We start from the raw sequence: 19,068 nt of genomic DNA on the forward strand, positions 1-19,068 counted from the left end.
TTAAAGTAAAAGAAAAAAGAAAAAGAGCTAAGCACTTTAAAAAATAAAATAAAATAAAATGTTTATTTATTTATTTTATGGCTTAAGCTATTTCAGTTGTTCCCACTTTTCTCCCTTTCCCCTCTCTCACCTAACCCCACCCACTCTCCATCCCAAGGCAATCCCCACAGTCTTGTCAGTGTCCTTGAGCTGTGCATAAATGTTCTTTGTTAATCCCTTCCCCATCTTTCATCCTTCCCCCCATCCCACTTCCAGCAGCTTTGTTAGTCTGTTTTATGTATCTAAGCTTCTGTTACTATCTTGTTTATTAGTTTATTGTGTTCATCAGATTCCACGTATAAGTGAGATCATGTGGTATTTTGTTTTTCACTGATTGGCTTAATTCACTTAGCACAGTTTTCTCCAGGTCCATCCATGCTGTTGCAAAATGTAAAAGTTTCTTTTTTTTTTTTTTTTTTTACTGCTGCATAGTATTCCATTGTATAAATGTACCACAGCTTTCTTTATCCACTCATCCATTCATGAGTAGATAAAGACAGCACTTAGGCTGTTTTCAAATCTTGGCTATGGTAACTAGTGCTGCTATAAACATAGGGTTGCATATATTTTTTTGCTTTGGTGTTTCAGAATCTTTGGAGTATATTCCCAGAAGTGGAATTGCTGATAAAAAGGGAATTCCATTTTAATTTTTTAAAGATGCTCCATGTTGTTTTCCACAGTGGCTGCACCAATGTGCATTCCCACCAACAGTGCACTAGGGTTCTCTTTTCTCCACATACTAACCAACATTTGTTGTCTATTGATTTAATTTTTTTTTATTTTTGGTTTTTCAATTACAGTTGTCCCCTTTTCTCCCCATTTCTCTCCCCCACCCTTCCCACCCCCTCTCCGCAATCATATCCCTCCCCGTTGTCCATGTCCATGAGTCATTTATATATATATGTTCTTTGACTAAACCCTTCCCTTACTTATCCCCCTTCTCTCCCTCCCCCCTATTGACTGCTATTCTGCTCTTTGTTCTATTTAGTTCTTTCGTTTGTGTTGTTCTTTAGTTTCCTGTATTAGGTGATATCATATGGTATTTTTCTTTCTTTGCCTGGCTTATTTCACTAAGCATAATTCTCTCTAGTTCCATCCATGTTGTTGCAAATGGCAGGAGTTCCTTCTTTCTTTCTGCTACATAGTATTCCATTGTGTAAATGTACCACGGTTTTTTGATCCACTCATCTACAGATGGGCACTTAGGTTGTTTCCAGCACTTAGCTATTGTAAACAGTGCTGCAATGAACATAGGGGTGCATAAGTTCTTTTGAATTGGTGTTTTAAGATTCTTCGAGTATAATCCTAGTAGTGGAATCACTGGTTCAAAAGGCAGTTCCATTTTTAATCTTTTGAGGTAATTCCATACTGTTTTCCATAGTGGCTGCACCAGTCTGCATTCCCACCAACAGTGCAGTAGGGTTCCCATTTCTCCACATCCTCGCCAGCACTTGTTGTTTGTTGATTTGTTGATGATGGCCATTCTGACTGGTGTAAAATGGTATCTCATTGTGGTTTTTATTTGCATCTCCCTTATGGCTAATGATGTTGAGCATTTTTTCATGTTATTGATTTATTTATGGTAGCAATTCTAACAGGTGTACGCTGATATCTCATTGAGGTTTTAATTTGTATTTCTCTGATAATTAATGATGTTGAGCAGTTTTCAATATGTCTACAGGCCCTCTGTATGTCCTCTTTGGAAAAGAGGTGATTCTGTCTTTGCCCATTTTACAAGAAAGAAAAGAAAATTATAGGCCAATATTCCTGATGAACATAGATGCTAAAGTCCTCAACAAAATATTAGCAAACTGGATCCAGCAATACATCAAAAAGATCATACACCACAGTCAAGTGGGATTTATCCTCGAGATACAAGGTTGGTACAATATTCACAAATCAATAAATGTAATTCACCACATAAACAAAATGAAAGATAAAAATCATATGATCATATCAATAGATGCAGAAAAAAGTATTTGATAAAATCCAGCACCCATTTATGATAAAAACTCTTAGCAGAATGGGAATAAAAGGATCATACCTCAACAAAATAAAGGCCACATATGAAAAACCTACAACTAACAGCATTCTCAGTGGGCAAAAACTAAAAATTCCTCTTAAGATCAGAAACAAGACAGGAATGTCCACTTTCACCACTCTTAATCAACATAATTCTGGAAGTCCTAGCCAAAGCAATCAGACAAGAAAAATAAATAAAAAGTATACAAATTGGAAGAAAGAAGTAAAGTTGTCATTATTCACATATGGCATGATATTGTTCATAGAAAAGCCTAAAGACTCCACCAAAAAACTACTAGACCTAATAAAAAAATTTGGCAAAGGGGCAGGTTACAAAATTAATATCCAGAAATTGATGGCATTTTTATACACCTGTAGAGAGCTATCAGAAAGAGAAACTAAAAAAAGATTCCATTTACCATTGCAAAAAAAATTAATAAGGTACCTAGGGATAAATTTAACCAAGAAGGTAAAAGACTTGTAAATGGAAAACTATAGGCCACTGAAGAAAGAAATCTAGGAAGATACAAATAAGTGGAAGCATTTACCTTGTTCATGAACTGGAAGAATCAATATCATTCTACCCAAAGCAATCTATACATTCAACACAATAGCTATAAAATACCAATGGCATACTTTACATAACTAAACAAATATGCCAAAAATTTATACGGAACCAAAAAAGACCCTGAGTACCCTCTGTAATCTTGTGAAAGAAGAACAAAGCTGAAGGTATCACAACTCCTGATATCAAACTATACTATTAGGCCACTATAATAAAAACCGCCTGGTACTGGCAACAAGAACAGACATAGAGATCAATGGAATGGAACAGAGAGTCCAGGAATAAACCCATGCCTGTATGAGCAATTGATATTTAACAAAGGTGGCAAGAGCATACAATGGAGGAAAGACAGTCTCTTCAATAAACGGTTTTAGAAAAACTGAACTGGTCCATGCAAAAAAAATGAAACTAGACCACCAACTTACAACATACACAAAAATTAACTCAAAATGGATAAAAGACTTCAATGTAAATTACAAAACCATGAAATTCCTAGAAGAAAACATAGAGTGTAAATCTCATATATTCAACATAGAAATATATTTGTTCGGAAGATGGCGGAGGAGTGAGGGGAGGATGCACTCTCAGGCTCCCGAGACCCGTCTGTAGTTTGGGCTAATTGCAGACAGAACATCTCAGTGAGCAGCTGGACACTGGCAAGAGTCGGGCCTTGGCACTGCTGGATTAGAGAAAAACCATCTGGGAACAACCTGTTTAGTGAAGATAGCAGAGGAAAAGGGGAAGAAATGGGATTCCTGACTGGGGCGACTGCCCAACCTGCGGCTGAAAGGACACAAAGGCTTTTTGGCGACCACAGGCTTCCCCAGAGGGAAGTCAGGAGGAGAGCAGATCTTTGCCTGCTGGCAGAGACGGGACTCAACCAGGTGGCATAGGCCCTGGGGGACGGGAGACAACGTGCTGCTGAGAGTGTCTGGGGCCCAGCACTGGCAGGCGAGAGACCATCTCCTGGAGCACAGTGCGGCAGACCTGAGGATAACTCCCTGGCCACCTTAGGAAACTCTGGGAGCGCTACGCGACAGGCCTGAGGCGGGCTCTCGGGCCACCTTACCCGCTCGTAGGCGTGCCTGCAAAGACACCTTGGCTAGCTCCAACAGACACCGAAGGAACGCGCAGTGCGGGGACCCACTGCTGCAAGGAACAGGAACCTCTGACCCACCTCATTAGACCAGCTGTGGATACAGAAAAACAAGACAACACACAAAGGCTGAACTGACATCTCCACAAAAGAATTCAAGATAAAGTGGATAGCGTGACTCTCAATCAATGAGCCAGAAGGAAGATCCTAACAAAAAGCATCTGAAATATAACCAGACAGCATAAACAAATGATATAAAAGGTACCCCAAGAACATCAGCCTCAGGAGATCAAAGAGACTGCACCACTGAAACCCCCAGATCTACCATAAAGAATCTCATACCACAAAGGTGGGAAGTCAAAGCAGACAAATCCAAATAACAAAAACAAACAAGAAGAATCCAACATGGTAAGACGTAGAAACAACCTCTCAATGAAAAGAAAAGAGGAATCCCCAGAAAGAGAGGTAGATGGAATAGACATAGCCCAAATGTCAGACATGGAATTCAAAACTATGGTGGTGAAGAAGCTCAGTATTCTCGAAAACCTCAAAAACAACTATGACAACCTCCCAGGAAGTTACCAACAGCTCCAAGAAAATTACAGGGAACTTGCAGAGAACTACACCAGCATAAAAAAAGACATAGAAACTATCAACAAGAACCAGGAAGAAATGAAGAATGCAATCTCTGAACTGAAGAACACAGTAGAATCAGTCAAAAGCAGACTAAATGAAGCAAAGGATCAGATTAGTGAGTTAGAGGATGATGTAGGCAATAATTCTCAAATGATACAGCAAAATGAAAAAATATTGAAAAAATATGAACAAGATGTAAGGGAACTACAGGATAGCATTAAAAGAAATAATATCAGGATCATCGGAATAAGAGAGGGAGAAGAAAAGGAGCATGGAATTGAAAAACTGATAGGAGAAATAGTGACAGAAATTTTTCCGAACCTGATGAGAGAAAAAGTTATGCAAGTCCAAGAAGCACTGAGAGTTCCAATAAAGAGGAACCCCCAAAAACCCACTCCAAGGCACATCATAGTTAAAATGGCAACATTCCAAGACAAAGAGAGAATCCTAAAAGCAGCAAGAGAAAAAAACAGCAAATAACTTACAAGGGAGCTCCAATAAAGCTATCGACCAATTTCTCAACAGAAACATTACAAGCCAGAAGGGAATGGTCAAAAATATTTCAAGCAATGAAAAACAAAGGCCTCCAACCAAGAATACTCTACCCAGCAAGGCTCTCATTCAAAATAGAAGGTGAAATAAGGAGTTTCTCAGACAAAGGAAGACCAAAAGAATACATCTCCACAAAACCAGCATTGCAAGAGATGCTAAAGGGAATATTCTAAGAAAAAGGAAGAGAAAAAACAAAAAAAGAGTAGAGGAACAGAGATACAAAGGGAAATGAATAAATACATGTCAATAATAACCTTAAATGTAAATGGATTAAATGCTCCAATTAAAAGACATAGGGTAACGGAATGGATAAGAAAACAGGATCCACATATTTGCTGTCTACAAGAAACACACCTCAAAACAAAAGATTTGCATAGACTGAAAGTAAAGGGATATAAAAAAATATTCCAAGCAAATGGACCTGAAAAAAAAAAGCTGGGGTAGCAGTCCTCATATCAGACAAAACGGATTTCAAAGCAAGGGCAATAAAAAGAGACAAAGAAGGACATTTCATAATACTTAAAGGAAGAATCCATCAAGAAGATATAACACTGATAAACATATATGCACTCAACATAGGAGCACCCAAATACATAAAGCAAATACTAAAAGACCACAAGAAGGATATCAACAACAACACACTCATAGTAGGGGACTTCAACACTCCATTATCAACAATAGACAGATCATCCAAGCAAAGAAACACCAAAGATATACAGGCATTGAACAACACACTAAACCACATGGACTTAACTGATATATATAGAACTTTTCACCCCAAAGAAGCAAAATATACATTCTTTTCAAAGGCACATGAGATATTTTCAAAGATAGACCATATGATAGGACACAAAACAAGCCTCAACAAATTCAAGAAAATTGAAATCATATCAAGCATCTTTTCAGACCACAATGCCTTGAAACTAAAAATCAACCTCAGGGAAAAAAATCAAAGACACCCAAACTCATGTGAATAACACACTATTAAATAATGAATGGGTTAACAATGACATCAAAGAGGAAATCAAGAAATTTCTAGAAACTAATGACAATGAACACACAACAGCCCAAAACCTATGGGAAACAGCAAAAGCAGTCCTAAGAGGGAAGTTCATAGCAATACAGGCATATCTGAAAAGACTAGAAGAATCTCAAATAAAAAATCTAACCCTAAAGCTATAAGACCTAGAACAACAACAACAAACAAAGCCTAGGGCAAAAACAAGAAAAGGAATCATCAAGATCAGAGCAGAATTAAATGACATAGAAACTAAACGAACAATCCAAAAAATCAACAAAACTAGGAGCTGGTTCTTTGAAAAAATAAACAAAATCGACAAGCCTCTAGCCAGGCTCATCAAGAAAAAAAGAGAGAAGACCCAAATAAACAAAATTAGAAATGAAAGAGGAGAAATCACGACTGATACCTCAGAAATACAAACAATTATAAGAAATTACTACAAACAACTATATGGCAAGATATTTGACAACCTAGTAGAAATGGACAGATTTCTAGAAACATATAACCTTCCAAAACTGAATCAAGAAGAAGTAGAAAGTCTCAACAGACCAATAACAAAGAAGGAAATTGAAACAGTAATCCAAAATCTCCCTGCACACAAAAGCCCTGGACTGGATGGCTTCACAGGCGAATTTTACAAAACTTTTAGGGAAGAACTAACTCCTACCCTCCTCAAACTATTCCAAAAAATCCAAGAAGAGGGAAAACTCCCAAACTCTTTCTATGAAACCAGTATTACCCTAATCCCAAAACCAGGTCAAGACACAGCAAAGAAAGAAAACTACAGGCCAATATCACTGATGAACATAGATGCTAAAATCCTCAATAAAATTTTGGCAAACAGGATCCAACAATACATCAAAAAGATCATACACCATGATCAAGTGGGATTCATCCCAGGGATGCAAGGATGGTTTAATATTCGCAAATCAATAAATATAATACATCACCTAAACAAAATGAAAGACAAAAATCACATGATCATATCTATAGATGCAGAAAAAGCATTTGATAAAGTACAACACCCATTTATGATGAAAACACTCAGCAAAATGGGAATAGAGGGAGCATACCTTAACGTAATTAAGGCTATATATGAGAAGCCTGAAGCCAACATCATACTCAATGGACAAAAACTGAAAGCATTCCCCCTGAAATCAGGAACTAGACAAGGCTGTCCACTCTCCCCACTTCTATTCAACATAGAGTTGGAAGTCCTAGCCACAGCAATCAGACAAGACAAAGAAATAAAAGGCATCCAAATTGGGAAAGAAGAAGTAAAACTATCACTATATGCAGATGACATGATAGTATACCTAGAAAATCCTATAAACTCCACTAAAAGACTACTCAATATAATAAGTGAATTTGGCAAAATAGCAGGGTACAAAATAAATATACAGAAATCAAAGGCATTTCTGTACACCAACAATAAAATCTCAGAGACAGAGACAAAAAAGAAAATACCATTTACTATAGTAACAAGAAAAATAAAGTACCTAGGAGTAAACTTAACCAAAGAGATAAAAGACCTATACTCTGAAAATTACATAACATTAAAGAAAGAAATTAAGGAAGATACAAATAAATGGAAGCAAATACCATGTTCTTGGATGGGAACAATCAACATCATCAAAATGGCCATACTACCCAAAGCAATTTACAGATTCAATGCAATCCCTATTAAAATACCAATGACATATTTCACTGAACTAGAACAAATCCTCCAAAAATTCATATGGAACCAAAAAAGACCCCGAATAGCAAAAGCAATCTTGAAACAGAAGAACACAACAGGAGGAATCATGATACCAGGCATCAAACAATACTACAAAGCCACTGTGATCAAAACAGTCTGGTACTGGCATAAGAACAGACATATAGATCAGTGGAACAGAATTGAAAGCCCAGAAATAAACCCAGGCCTCTATGGTCAACTAATATTTGATAAAGGAGGAAGGAACATAAAATGGAGTGAGAAGAGCCTCTTTAACAAATGGTGCTGGGAGAACTGGATAGGGACTTGCAAAAAAAATGAAACTAGACCACCAACTTACACCACACACGAGAATAAACTCAAGATGGATTAAAGACTTAAATGTAAGCCGTGACACCATAAAAGTCCTAGAGGAAAACATAGGCAGGAAAATTTCAGATATCCTACGTAACAATATCTTCACGGATACATCTCCTAAGGCAAGAGAAATAAAGGAAAGAATAAATAAATGGGATTACATCAAACTGAAGAGTTTCTGCTCAGCAAAAGAAAACATCAGCAAGATGAAAAAGAATCCAACCATATGGGAAAACATATTTGCCAATGACATCACAGACAGGGGACTGATTTCCAAAATATATAAAGAGCTGATACGACTCAACATTAAGAAAACAAACAACCCAACTAAAAAATGATCAAAGGACCTGAACAAACACTTCTCTGAAGAGGACATACAGAAGGTCCATAGACACATGAAAAAATGCTCAACATCATTAGCCATCAGGGAGATGCAAATAAAAACCACAATGAGATACCATTTTACACCAGTCAGAATGGCCATCATCAACAAATCAACAAGCAACAAGTGCTGGCGAGGATGTGGAGAAATGGGAACCCTACTGCACTGTTGGTGGGAATGCAGACTGGTGCAGCCACTATGGAAAACAGTATGGAATTACCTCAAAAAAGTAAAAATGGAACTGCCTTTTGAACCAGCGATTCCACTGCTAGGCTTATACCCGAAAAATCCTAAAACACTAATTCAAAAAAACCTATGCACCCCTATGTTCATAGCAGCCTTGTTTACAATAGCTAAGTGCTGGAAACAACCTAAGTGCCCATCTGTAGATGAGTGGATCAAAAAACCGTGGTACATTTACTCAATGGAATACTATGTAGCAGAAAGAAAGGAGGAACTTCTGCCATCTGCAACAACATGGATAGAACTAGAGAGAATTATGCTTAGTGAAATAAACCAGGCAAAGAAAGCAAAATACCATATGATATCACCTAATACAGGAAACTAAAGAGCAACACAAACAAACAAACTAAATAGGCAAAGACTAGAATAGTAGTCAGTAGGGGGGAGGGGGGAGGGAGAGAAGGGGGATAAGTAAGGGAAGGGTCCAGTCAGGGAACGTGTATGAGTGACTCATGGACATGGACAACGGGGAGGGATATGATTGTGGGAGAGGGGATGGGCTGGGAGGGGGGAGCAATGGGGGAAAAATGGGACAACTGTAATTGAAAAACCAAAAAAAATATATATATATATATATATATTTGTTGATATATTTCCTAAGACACCGGAAACAAAGCAGAAAATAAACAAATGGGACTATATCAAATTAAAGAGCTTTTGTACAGCTAAAGAAACCATCAGCAAAGCAAATATGGAACTCACTGTATGGAAGAACATTTTTGCCAATGATACATCTGACAAGGGTTTAATCTCCCAAATATACAAAGAGCTAATACAACACAATGCCAGGAAGAAAAACAACCCAAACTGACTTTTGAATGTTCATCAGACATGTCTGTGTGGTTTAAAGAGTTCTATTTGTTGTTGACACATGCTGTTCCCAGAGGGACATGTATAGCTATGTTTAATGAAAGTTCGTCCCATAGAAATGAAATGGATTGTGACATTTAGAAACACTCTCACTCCTCCCCTTGGCCCATGAGATTCCTAGCACATGGCCTTATACACAGATGACATGTAGACCTTTATCTTATTCTTAGATTCTAAACCAAGAAAATAACAAGGTCTCCTGGTGAGTTTGAGAAGAAAATAAAATAGATCTGACAGCGTGGCCTCCCTTCTGCAAGAACTTGTCACTCTTACTAACAGATTTCTTCCATGTGGTTAGCTGCTCCACATGCTATAATGCTATAGCATAGTAATCCACTATAATCTTCTAGCCTTCTGCCCTCTCCCAAATAAATCTAGCTCTTGGTGGAAACCACCCATAGAGACTAGGTAATGAAATTCACTTCAACTAACCAAAGCACTAAGCTTTTGTTATTAACAAGGTCATAAATATACTAGAGATAGAATGCAGATTTTATTTAATCAATTAATAATAACTGCCTGATCAGTTATTAATAATAAATTAATAATGTCCTGAGGTGTCCTAGGGTTACTAAAAGATCATGCTGTAATAATTTAGTAGTATTTTCCACAGGCTCACGAATAGCAACTTGTGGCTTCTTTGCTATCTATCTGCCATCCCTATGTGAGGCAATGTGGGGATACACAGTTGAGGAAAACATAATCCAAACACTTTTGCTAATAAATATCTTACAAGAAAGCATTATTAAGTACAATAGGAGCATAGAGATAATAGATATCAACTGCAACTGGAAATATTGTGGGTGGCATCATGGAAGAGGTGGCATTTGGGCTGGGTCTTGAAAGATGAGTGGATTGTGGAGTACATAGCGGGGCAAAGGCATTGTCAGCAATAACAGACACAAAGATGCACAGCATGTCAGAATAGGGGCAAGTTTTGTGTGACAAAGGCAGAAAGAGGTGCCCTGAAAAATGCTACTAAGAAGAAAACATGAAGCCAAGTCCAGAAAGACATTGGAGAGCATGCCATGGAATTCGTTTTGTAGTGATAAGTAACCAGAAGATTCTTTTTCAGCAAAGTTGTGGCATAGTCAGATCTGTATTTTAAGAAGACAAGTTTGACTACCATGAGCAAGATGGACAGGTGAAACAGGATGTCAAGTGCAGCAAATTATTCTATCAATTTACTTGTAATATAAACTTCACAAATTCAAAAATTGAGTTGAGAGGCCTTATAATGACATCACTGTTGATTGCCACTCCAACAACCATTTTTTCTTCTTTATTATTTTATGAAATCTTAATTTTGTGAAGGCAAAAAAAAGAAAAGCACAAAGAAGTTGAGTACTTCACCTTACCTCAGATTGAATCATTGTTGGTACATAAAATTCATTGCCCTTTGCTAGTGATTTTTTTTCAATAAGCACAGAACAGGCATTTGACAAAATTCTATGTACATGCATGAGGGAGGATAAATTTTGGAAGTGATGAATGTATTTATTACTGTAATTGTGTCTTCACAGGTGTATGCCGATGTTTAAATTCATCAAATTGTATACATTAAACATGTGCAGTTTTTAATATATCACTCTACTGTTCTTTAAACTCTCATCAAAGAAGAAATATAAAGAGGTTTCCTCCATCTGATAAAAAGCATCAGCAAAAGACATGAAACTAATGTTTTTTCTAGTGTAGGAATACAGAATGAATATTTTACCCTGAGATTGGAAGCAAGGCAAGGATGTTAGCTCTCACCACTTATACTAAACATTGTACTTAAGGTTCTAGTCATGCTTTAAAGCAAGAAAAATAAGAAAAGTTATAAAGTTCGAAAGGAAGAAGTAAAATTGTCTTTACTCACTGTCAACAAGACTATATGCATAAAATATTTTCAAAAATCTACTAAACTAGTAGAACTAATAAATAAATTAAGCAAAGTCACAGGAGACAAGATCAAAATACAAAAATCAATTGTATTTCTAAATTTTATCAATAAACATTTAGAAAATAGTCTTAAAAATTCCATTTAAAGTATATATACTCAAAAGTATTGAAAGCAAGGACTCAAACAAATATTTGTACACCCATGTAAATGGCAGCATAAAACACAATAGACAAAGAACTCAAAGCAATCCAAGTATCCATTGATGGATGAATAGATACATAAAATATAGTATATACATACAATAGAATATTATTCAGCCTTAACAAAGGAAGGAAATTCTGACAAATGTTACAACATGGATGAACCTGGAAGACATTATGAGAAGTGAAATAAACCAATCACAAAAGGAAAAATACTGTTTGATTCCACTTACATGAGGTACCTAGAGTAGTCAAATTCATAAAGACAGAAAGTAGAATGGTGGTTGGCAGGAGCTGAGGGAAGGGAAGAATTAGGAAGTTATTGTTTAATGCGTACCAAGTTTCACTTTGGGAAGATGAAAAGAGTTCTGGAAATGAGTGGTAGTGATGGTTGCACAACAGTGAGAATGTACTTAAGACCACTGAATAACACAATTAAAAATAAGTTACATGGTAACATTTTGTTATATATATTTTAGCATAATTTAAAAAATTAAAATACCATTAACAGAATCACTAAATTACATATACATTCCTAAGATATCCATGTATATCTTAGGAATAAATTTAGCAAAAGATATGCAAGTCCCATACACCAAAACCCAAAAACACTGCTGAGAAAAATTAAAGATGATCTAAATAAATGGAGAAAAAAAGAACAATGCTGAAGACTCACCCTACCTGATTTCAAGGCATTATAAAGGTACAGTAATCAAGACATGTGATACTTCTGAAGGATAAATAAATTCGTGGTACAGAAATAGACCACACATTTATAGTCAATTGGTTTTAGACAAAAGAGTGAAAGCAATTTAATTGGGGGAAGAAAAGTCTTTTTAATAAATGGTACTGGTACAATTGGATAAGTATGCGGAAAAAGGAATTATAAACTTAAATGCAAAAACTGAAACTATACAGCTTCTAGGAGACCACATATGGTCTGGGGTAGGGCCCAAGAATTTACATTTCAAACAAGTTTCCCAGGTGACATGCATGCTGCTGGTCCAGGGACCACATTTTGTCATTATTTTTTAACAGCATGGCACAAGATAAAAAAAATAATAATACAAGTGCTGAAAATTTTTTCACTCAAATTTTCCCCTTGAATAATTATAGAGTAAAATAGTAATTTCTTAGGAATAAACTGAAACTATTAATAATTTAGGATTAAGTAGAAATGATAAAAGCCACAAAGAAATATTTTTTCAACCATGTTGAATTTAGGACTAGAAAACCATGGGTTTTTGAGGATCTGACTGGGATACTATACACCAAGAGAAATTTATTGCATTAGTGACATGCCTTAACCCTAAGGAAAATAATAATGCATATAATATGTACCACTGCTTATGTGCCCAACATGACAATAAGATGTTCAAATATAATTCAACCTGCTGGCTCATTCTTACTAGATTGTGCTTCACAGTGAAATATCACTGTCACTTCCCTGAGTTAGAAAAAGCCTTCTGTATGGGGACTGTCCTGTTATTCTTCTGTTACTTGTTTGCCATTACAGTCACAGTCTGTGTCATGCTTCTTTTTGTTATCTTCTTTTAAGTTTTAGCCCTGCCATTTACAGTTAGTGTATACTTAGGGCAGTACGCAGGCTACAAACAAATAGGCAGCACAAAGGGATTTTAAAGCTCTGTAAAGGGGACTTTATTGATGATGACCTTACAGAGGAGCACAGAGGCAGCAAGGGGTAGGAGCATGGGCCATGGAGTCAGGCAGTCCTGAGTTCAAATCCTGTCCTATTCTTGAACTAGAAACGATTTCTGAAGCAGTTTCATCAATCACTGAAGGTCTCGGTTTTCTCATGTGTAAGGAGAGCTCTTGTGAAGATCAAATGGGACAATGTGTAGGAAGTATTCAGCCCATTGCCTGAACCTATTATGAGTAACTATTGTAACTGTAACAGATATCTTAAAGTACATAAATATGCATTTATTTCTCTTTTGTTTTTTCTGAAGCATCTCCATATCCAGTATAAAGCATTAATCTGGGAAAGGGGATAGATAGGACATATGGAGTTGAAAGTGGAGGAAAGACAATTATGAGATGTATTGCAGAAACATAAAGAAAAGTAGTTAATGTCCAGATTCTAGCAGCCAACACAGAATGTTCTGAAGAGAGAGAGAGAGACAGAGACAGAGAGAGACAGAGGGAGAGAGAGAAAGAAAGGTGAGGTGCTGGGCATTTTATCTAAGATACCAAAAATTTATCTAAAGGAGCCACATGGTAGATTTGTCAAGTTGGTTGCTATCATCATCCTCTTTGTATCCATGCCCTTTGCAACATGACTTTGCAGCCCATCCCATGGAAAGTTCCAGCAGACTGAATAGCAAGTGCAAAAACTCTAAAGCAAGAAGGAGCTTGACTGTGTTCAAGAACCAGCAAGAAGGCTAGTGTGACTGGGGAGCAATAGAAGGTGAAGTCAGAGAGAGGACAGCACCATATCACAAACAGCCTTTGAGAGTAGGGAATCCCTCGCAACAGTAAAAGGACCAAACCTTAAACCATTGTGGCCTACTTATAAATGAGTACAGGGGGACCTATTGTTAAAATATAAAAATGCTTTCATCTCAGATCTCCCCAAGTGTTCCCACAGCCCAGGCCAGCCAGGCCTTTCCCCCAAGACCAGAAGTCTTTCATGATTCTGTAATTTAAATTTTCAGGGAGATTTAAATGTGAGCTGTGAAACCATAAAACTCCTAAAAGAAAACATAGGCAGTAAAATCTTGAACATTCTTCTTAGTAATATTTTTTCTTATATATTTCCTCAGACAAGGGAAACAAAAGAAAAACAACTAAAAGTTTTTGCACAGCAGAGGAAACCATCAACAAAATGAAAAGACTGCTCACTTAATGATAGAACATATTTTCCAGTGATATATCCGATAAGGGGTTAATATCCAAAATTTGTAACGAACTTATACAACTCAACACCAAAAAAAAAAAAAAAAAAGACCCAAACAATCCAATTTAAAAATGGGCAAAGGACCTAAATAAACACTTCTTCAAAGAGGACACACAGATGGCAAATAGACATATGAAAAGATGCTCAACATCACTAATCATCAGAGAAATGCAAATTAAAACCACAATGAAATATCACTTCATACTTTCCAGAATGGCTATCATTAATAAATCAACAAACAAGCATTAGCAAGGATGTAGAGAAAAGGGTACCCTCAGGCACTGATAGTGCAGATGTAGATTGGTTCAGCCACTGTGGAAAACGGTATGGAGGTACCTCAGAAAATTAAAAATGGAACTGTCTTATGGCCTAGTGATTCCACTTCTGGGTATGTATTTTTAAAAACCCAAAACACTAATTCAAAAGAATATATGTACCTCTAGGATCATTGCAGCATTATAAACAATAGTCACAGTATGGAAGCAACCTAAGTGCCCATCAACAGATGAGTGGATAAAAAAGTTTGGTACATATATGCAACGGAATATTACTTGGCCATAAAAAATAATGAAATCTTACCATTTATGACAGCATGGATGGATCTAGAAGGTATTAAGTGAGATTAATCAGGCAGAGAAAGACAAATACCATATGATTCCACTTATATGTGGAATCTAAAGAACAATATAAATGAAGAAACAAAACAGAAACAGACTCATAGATACAGAGAACAGACTGATGGTTGTCAGAGGGGAGGGGGTTTAGTGAAAAAGGTGAAGGGATTAGGAAGTACAAATTGATAGTTACAAAATAGTCATGGGGATGTGAAGTGCAGCATAGGGAATATAGTCAATCGTCGGCAGCCGTCCGTCTCGAGAGACGATGGATGGTGTAGCTTCTTAAGAGTCTATCTGCATCGCCGAGAATGGCTGTGCAGTCCGACTCGGGAGTGACACGGTATCTGTCTCCTCCCGTGTTGAATCGACATCTTGCGATGACGCTGAAGCTACAGAGCCTGGGCAGGGTGATATGGAGGGTCTGCTGTTGCCCATGCAGCAGACCCCCCCTCTCTTCGCAGCTGAAGGGTCCAAGGGAAAGACGGAGTCAATACAGCTTGGCTTCAGGTGCGCCGCAGGAGTTGCCGGTGTTGACTACAACGTCAAACCGCCTTAGGGACTCCGGCTCCGGATTTTCTGTCGGGGTTTACTCCCTTAGCCTTTCCCCTGAAGAGGTATGCCGCAAGGCAGCGGAGGTTTTTTGGAGTCAGAGTTTTCCTTCTCTGATGTGCCCTGACTGGAAGATCGAACCAGCGACACTTAGCTCGCAGGCCGACGCTCAATCCACTGAGCCAAACCAGCCAGGGTTAATATAGTCAATAATATTGTAATAACTATGTATGGTGCCAGATGGGTACTGGAAATCAGGGAGAACAGTTTGTAGAGTATATGGTTGTTATCCACTATGCTATAAACTTGAAAATAACACAAAATAATACTGAATCTAAACTGTAATTGAAAAAATATATTTAATTTTTTTTAAAGAATTTAGGGTGCATAGAAGCCTCTAACACTGATTCAGTACTGTTACTGTAAGTGTGCAACAGTAGCCTAGGCAAAATGGAGAGCATTTCTGTATCTGCATTCTTATGAAGTTCAGAATAAGCATGGATTCATTCCATCAGTGAATATTTATTAAGTACCAACTATGGGCTATGAGGTATAGAGGTCAGGAATGGATCACAATAAACAAACCAGTTTCTTACTTCACAAAGCTTAGAGTTCAGCATTCAGACAGATTATTGCCTGCAGGTAGCAATTTTTAGGAAGTGCTTCTTAACCTCAATAGCACAACAGAATCATCTGAGAGTTTTAAGTGTTGATGCCTAGATCTCACCTCCAGTGGGTCTGATTTAATTACTCTGAGGTGTGGCCAGGCATTGGGATTTCTAAATGTTTTCCAGCTGATTCAATGTGCTACCAGAGCCGAGAACCTCTCAGAGAGATATGAGCTAACATGGGTAACAGAAAGTGAGACTTCAACATTTTAGTAAAATTCATGAATGCAAACCTAGAGAATTTAATCTTTGCTGCATGTTAACTAAAAAAGACAAATCCAGATAGAAGCATGATTCCTAAAAAGGTATTTTTCAGAAAGTTCTGGAGGCTGTCTTTGTAAATGGGCATTGAATGACATGCTTGCTGGCAGTCTGATCCCATGTTAGGCAGGTCAGTGACTTGAATACTACCAACACATAGCAAAACTCTGGGTTTTTTAATAGAATTCTTCAGGAGAAGGACTTCTAAAATGTGAACACCTCCACTACGCTTCCTGTTCCCCTGCCATGGCCTGTCTGTTCTTTAACTGCACATTCCACCTAAAGCTAGTGTCAGCCTGAGAAATGACTAAACACCCACATTCTAAGCCAGGGGTAAGAATTCAAGAAGCTGGAGTTCAAGAACCAAGACTTAGTGGATTGAGATGTTTTTGTATGGATTTACCTCTATAAATTCATTTCCAGTTGCTTCCGTAAGCTGTTCATCAAATGACAATTTTTTTAGGATGACATAGAATCAGAAATAGCTCAAAAAGATATGACCCAATGGAGAGTCCAGAGCAGCTATTAAAAGGGAAACACGCACCAAATGCTGGACTGCAGCATAAGTTTTCCTCGATTCACTGAGTCACAGAGAAGCAGGAAAGCACATTCCATCCTAATGAAGGGGAATAGGGCATGGGTTTTCCAGAGCAGAAGCTGATTTTAGTGAGAGATGTGGTTTTGACTCTGGAAATCACTACCAGCTGAAGAATAAGGTACCTAGCACATCAGAGCATATTTCAGCTGAGCAATTTGGAATGTGGCCAAGAAGATTAGAGGAAAAGTGACTCAGTATTTCAAAACTCACGAGAGAAAGCCCACACAATGGAAACATCTTGGTGGAAATAACAGAGCCCTGAATTATAATGTTGAAAGCAAGAATTTTTGTCTCTGATCCTTGTGATCCTGGTTAAGTAAGTTCTCTGAGCCTCAGTTTCTTTATTTTTAAGATAAAGGGACTGGACTTAAGTGATCTCTAGTAGGATGGATGGATGAAATGGGATTTAATATCTGGGTGAAGGAGAAAGAAAATATTGGAGCCTGAAGATTGCTGGGAGGGAGTAGCCAAATTTGCATTTGGAGCCCAAATTACTCCTAGGAGTGAGGGTGGGAAGGAATCAAGACCCCTACACTTTGTCTCAGGAAGTAAGACTAGTCAGGGCAGACTAGAGTTGCCCTGAGCGAGACCCCTCCAATAAACTCACCAAGGAGAAAAGATAGGACCACCAGCCCAAACTCTACACAAACTTAGCAGTTCAAAAGGGGGTTGTAAGTCAGTGCATACTGGGACCGGCCGCCCCAACCAGGAATCGCATAGCAGGCTTGAGTCCTGGGGAAGTAAGTGTCTGTGTGAATGAATATGAGGAGCTAAAATGATGGGAGTTCAAGCGAGATTTGCATGGAGCCCACCCCCAGCTGAACTTACCCATGAGGGCTGGGAATCTCCTCTTTGGCCCATTAATGAGCAGTGGTCCAGGCAAGGGTCTGTGCTAGCAGCTTCTTCTGGAGCCTCAGACCCTGTGAAGCAGCAGAGTCCCCTGGTCCTGAGGGAGCACATCTGAGTTTGGACTCCAGAAGTTGAAATGGAAAGGACCACGATGGCCCTAGGCATATCAGGGAAAGGGACTACCAGGGAAGGGCACTATTTCCTGTTTACTTTGTATGTCAGGGCCCACATGTTCAACTTTGCCCCCCCACCACCACTGAGGCCTTTTCTACATCCCAAAGTATAAATTACAGCACTCCAGTATAGATCTATAAGATCCCTTACAGTTCTAATATATTGATATATTGTGATTTTGGTATGATTTGAAATCAAACCCAGAGACTGACTTTAATTCAGAGTTTAACACATAATTATATCCTTAAGTTGGTAGACAGCAGGACTCTTGTCTAAAAAAAAAAGAGGAAATGTGTAAACTAGGGATCCATCTGTGAGATTAAAGAGCCTAAAATTAACACAGAAGGCACATTACTACTAACAATCCATGAATTCGTTCCATGTGCATTCATTAGAAATCATTAAATAAAAACTCAGAATGCAAAAGATAATCATATAGTTTAAATACCTAAAAATTATTTCTTTAAAGGACATATTTGTATGAATGTGTAAAATAAAAGTGTGTTAACCTGATATTGAAACTGAAACACATGCTAGCTTTAGTGGAAGATGATTGTCATATTAATTTCCTGCTTGAAATTGCCAAAGACAATAATCATTAGCATTGTAAATATACATACAGTTCAACCCAGAAACTTTACTTGTAGAAATTTATCCTGGTAAAATTTTGCACATGTATACAAGAATGTTCATTATCACAAGACAGAGAGTAGGAGGGAAACTGAAAACAATTGAAATGCTTGTTAATAAGGGAGTAGTTAAATTATCAGTTGTCTATATGCTAAAATATTCTGCAATTGCTAAAAACAGTCAAACATACCTTTATGGCAGAAAAATAATTTTATATTAA

The sequence above is a fragment of the Furipterus horrens genome, unplaced genomic scaffold (genome assembly GCF_987537825.1).
Source record: "Furipterus horrens unplaced genomic scaffold, mFurHor1.1.pri manual_scaffold_7, whole genome shotgun sequence".
NCBI lineage: Eukaryota > Metazoa > Chordata > Mammalia > Chiroptera > Furipteridae > Furipterus > Furipterus horrens.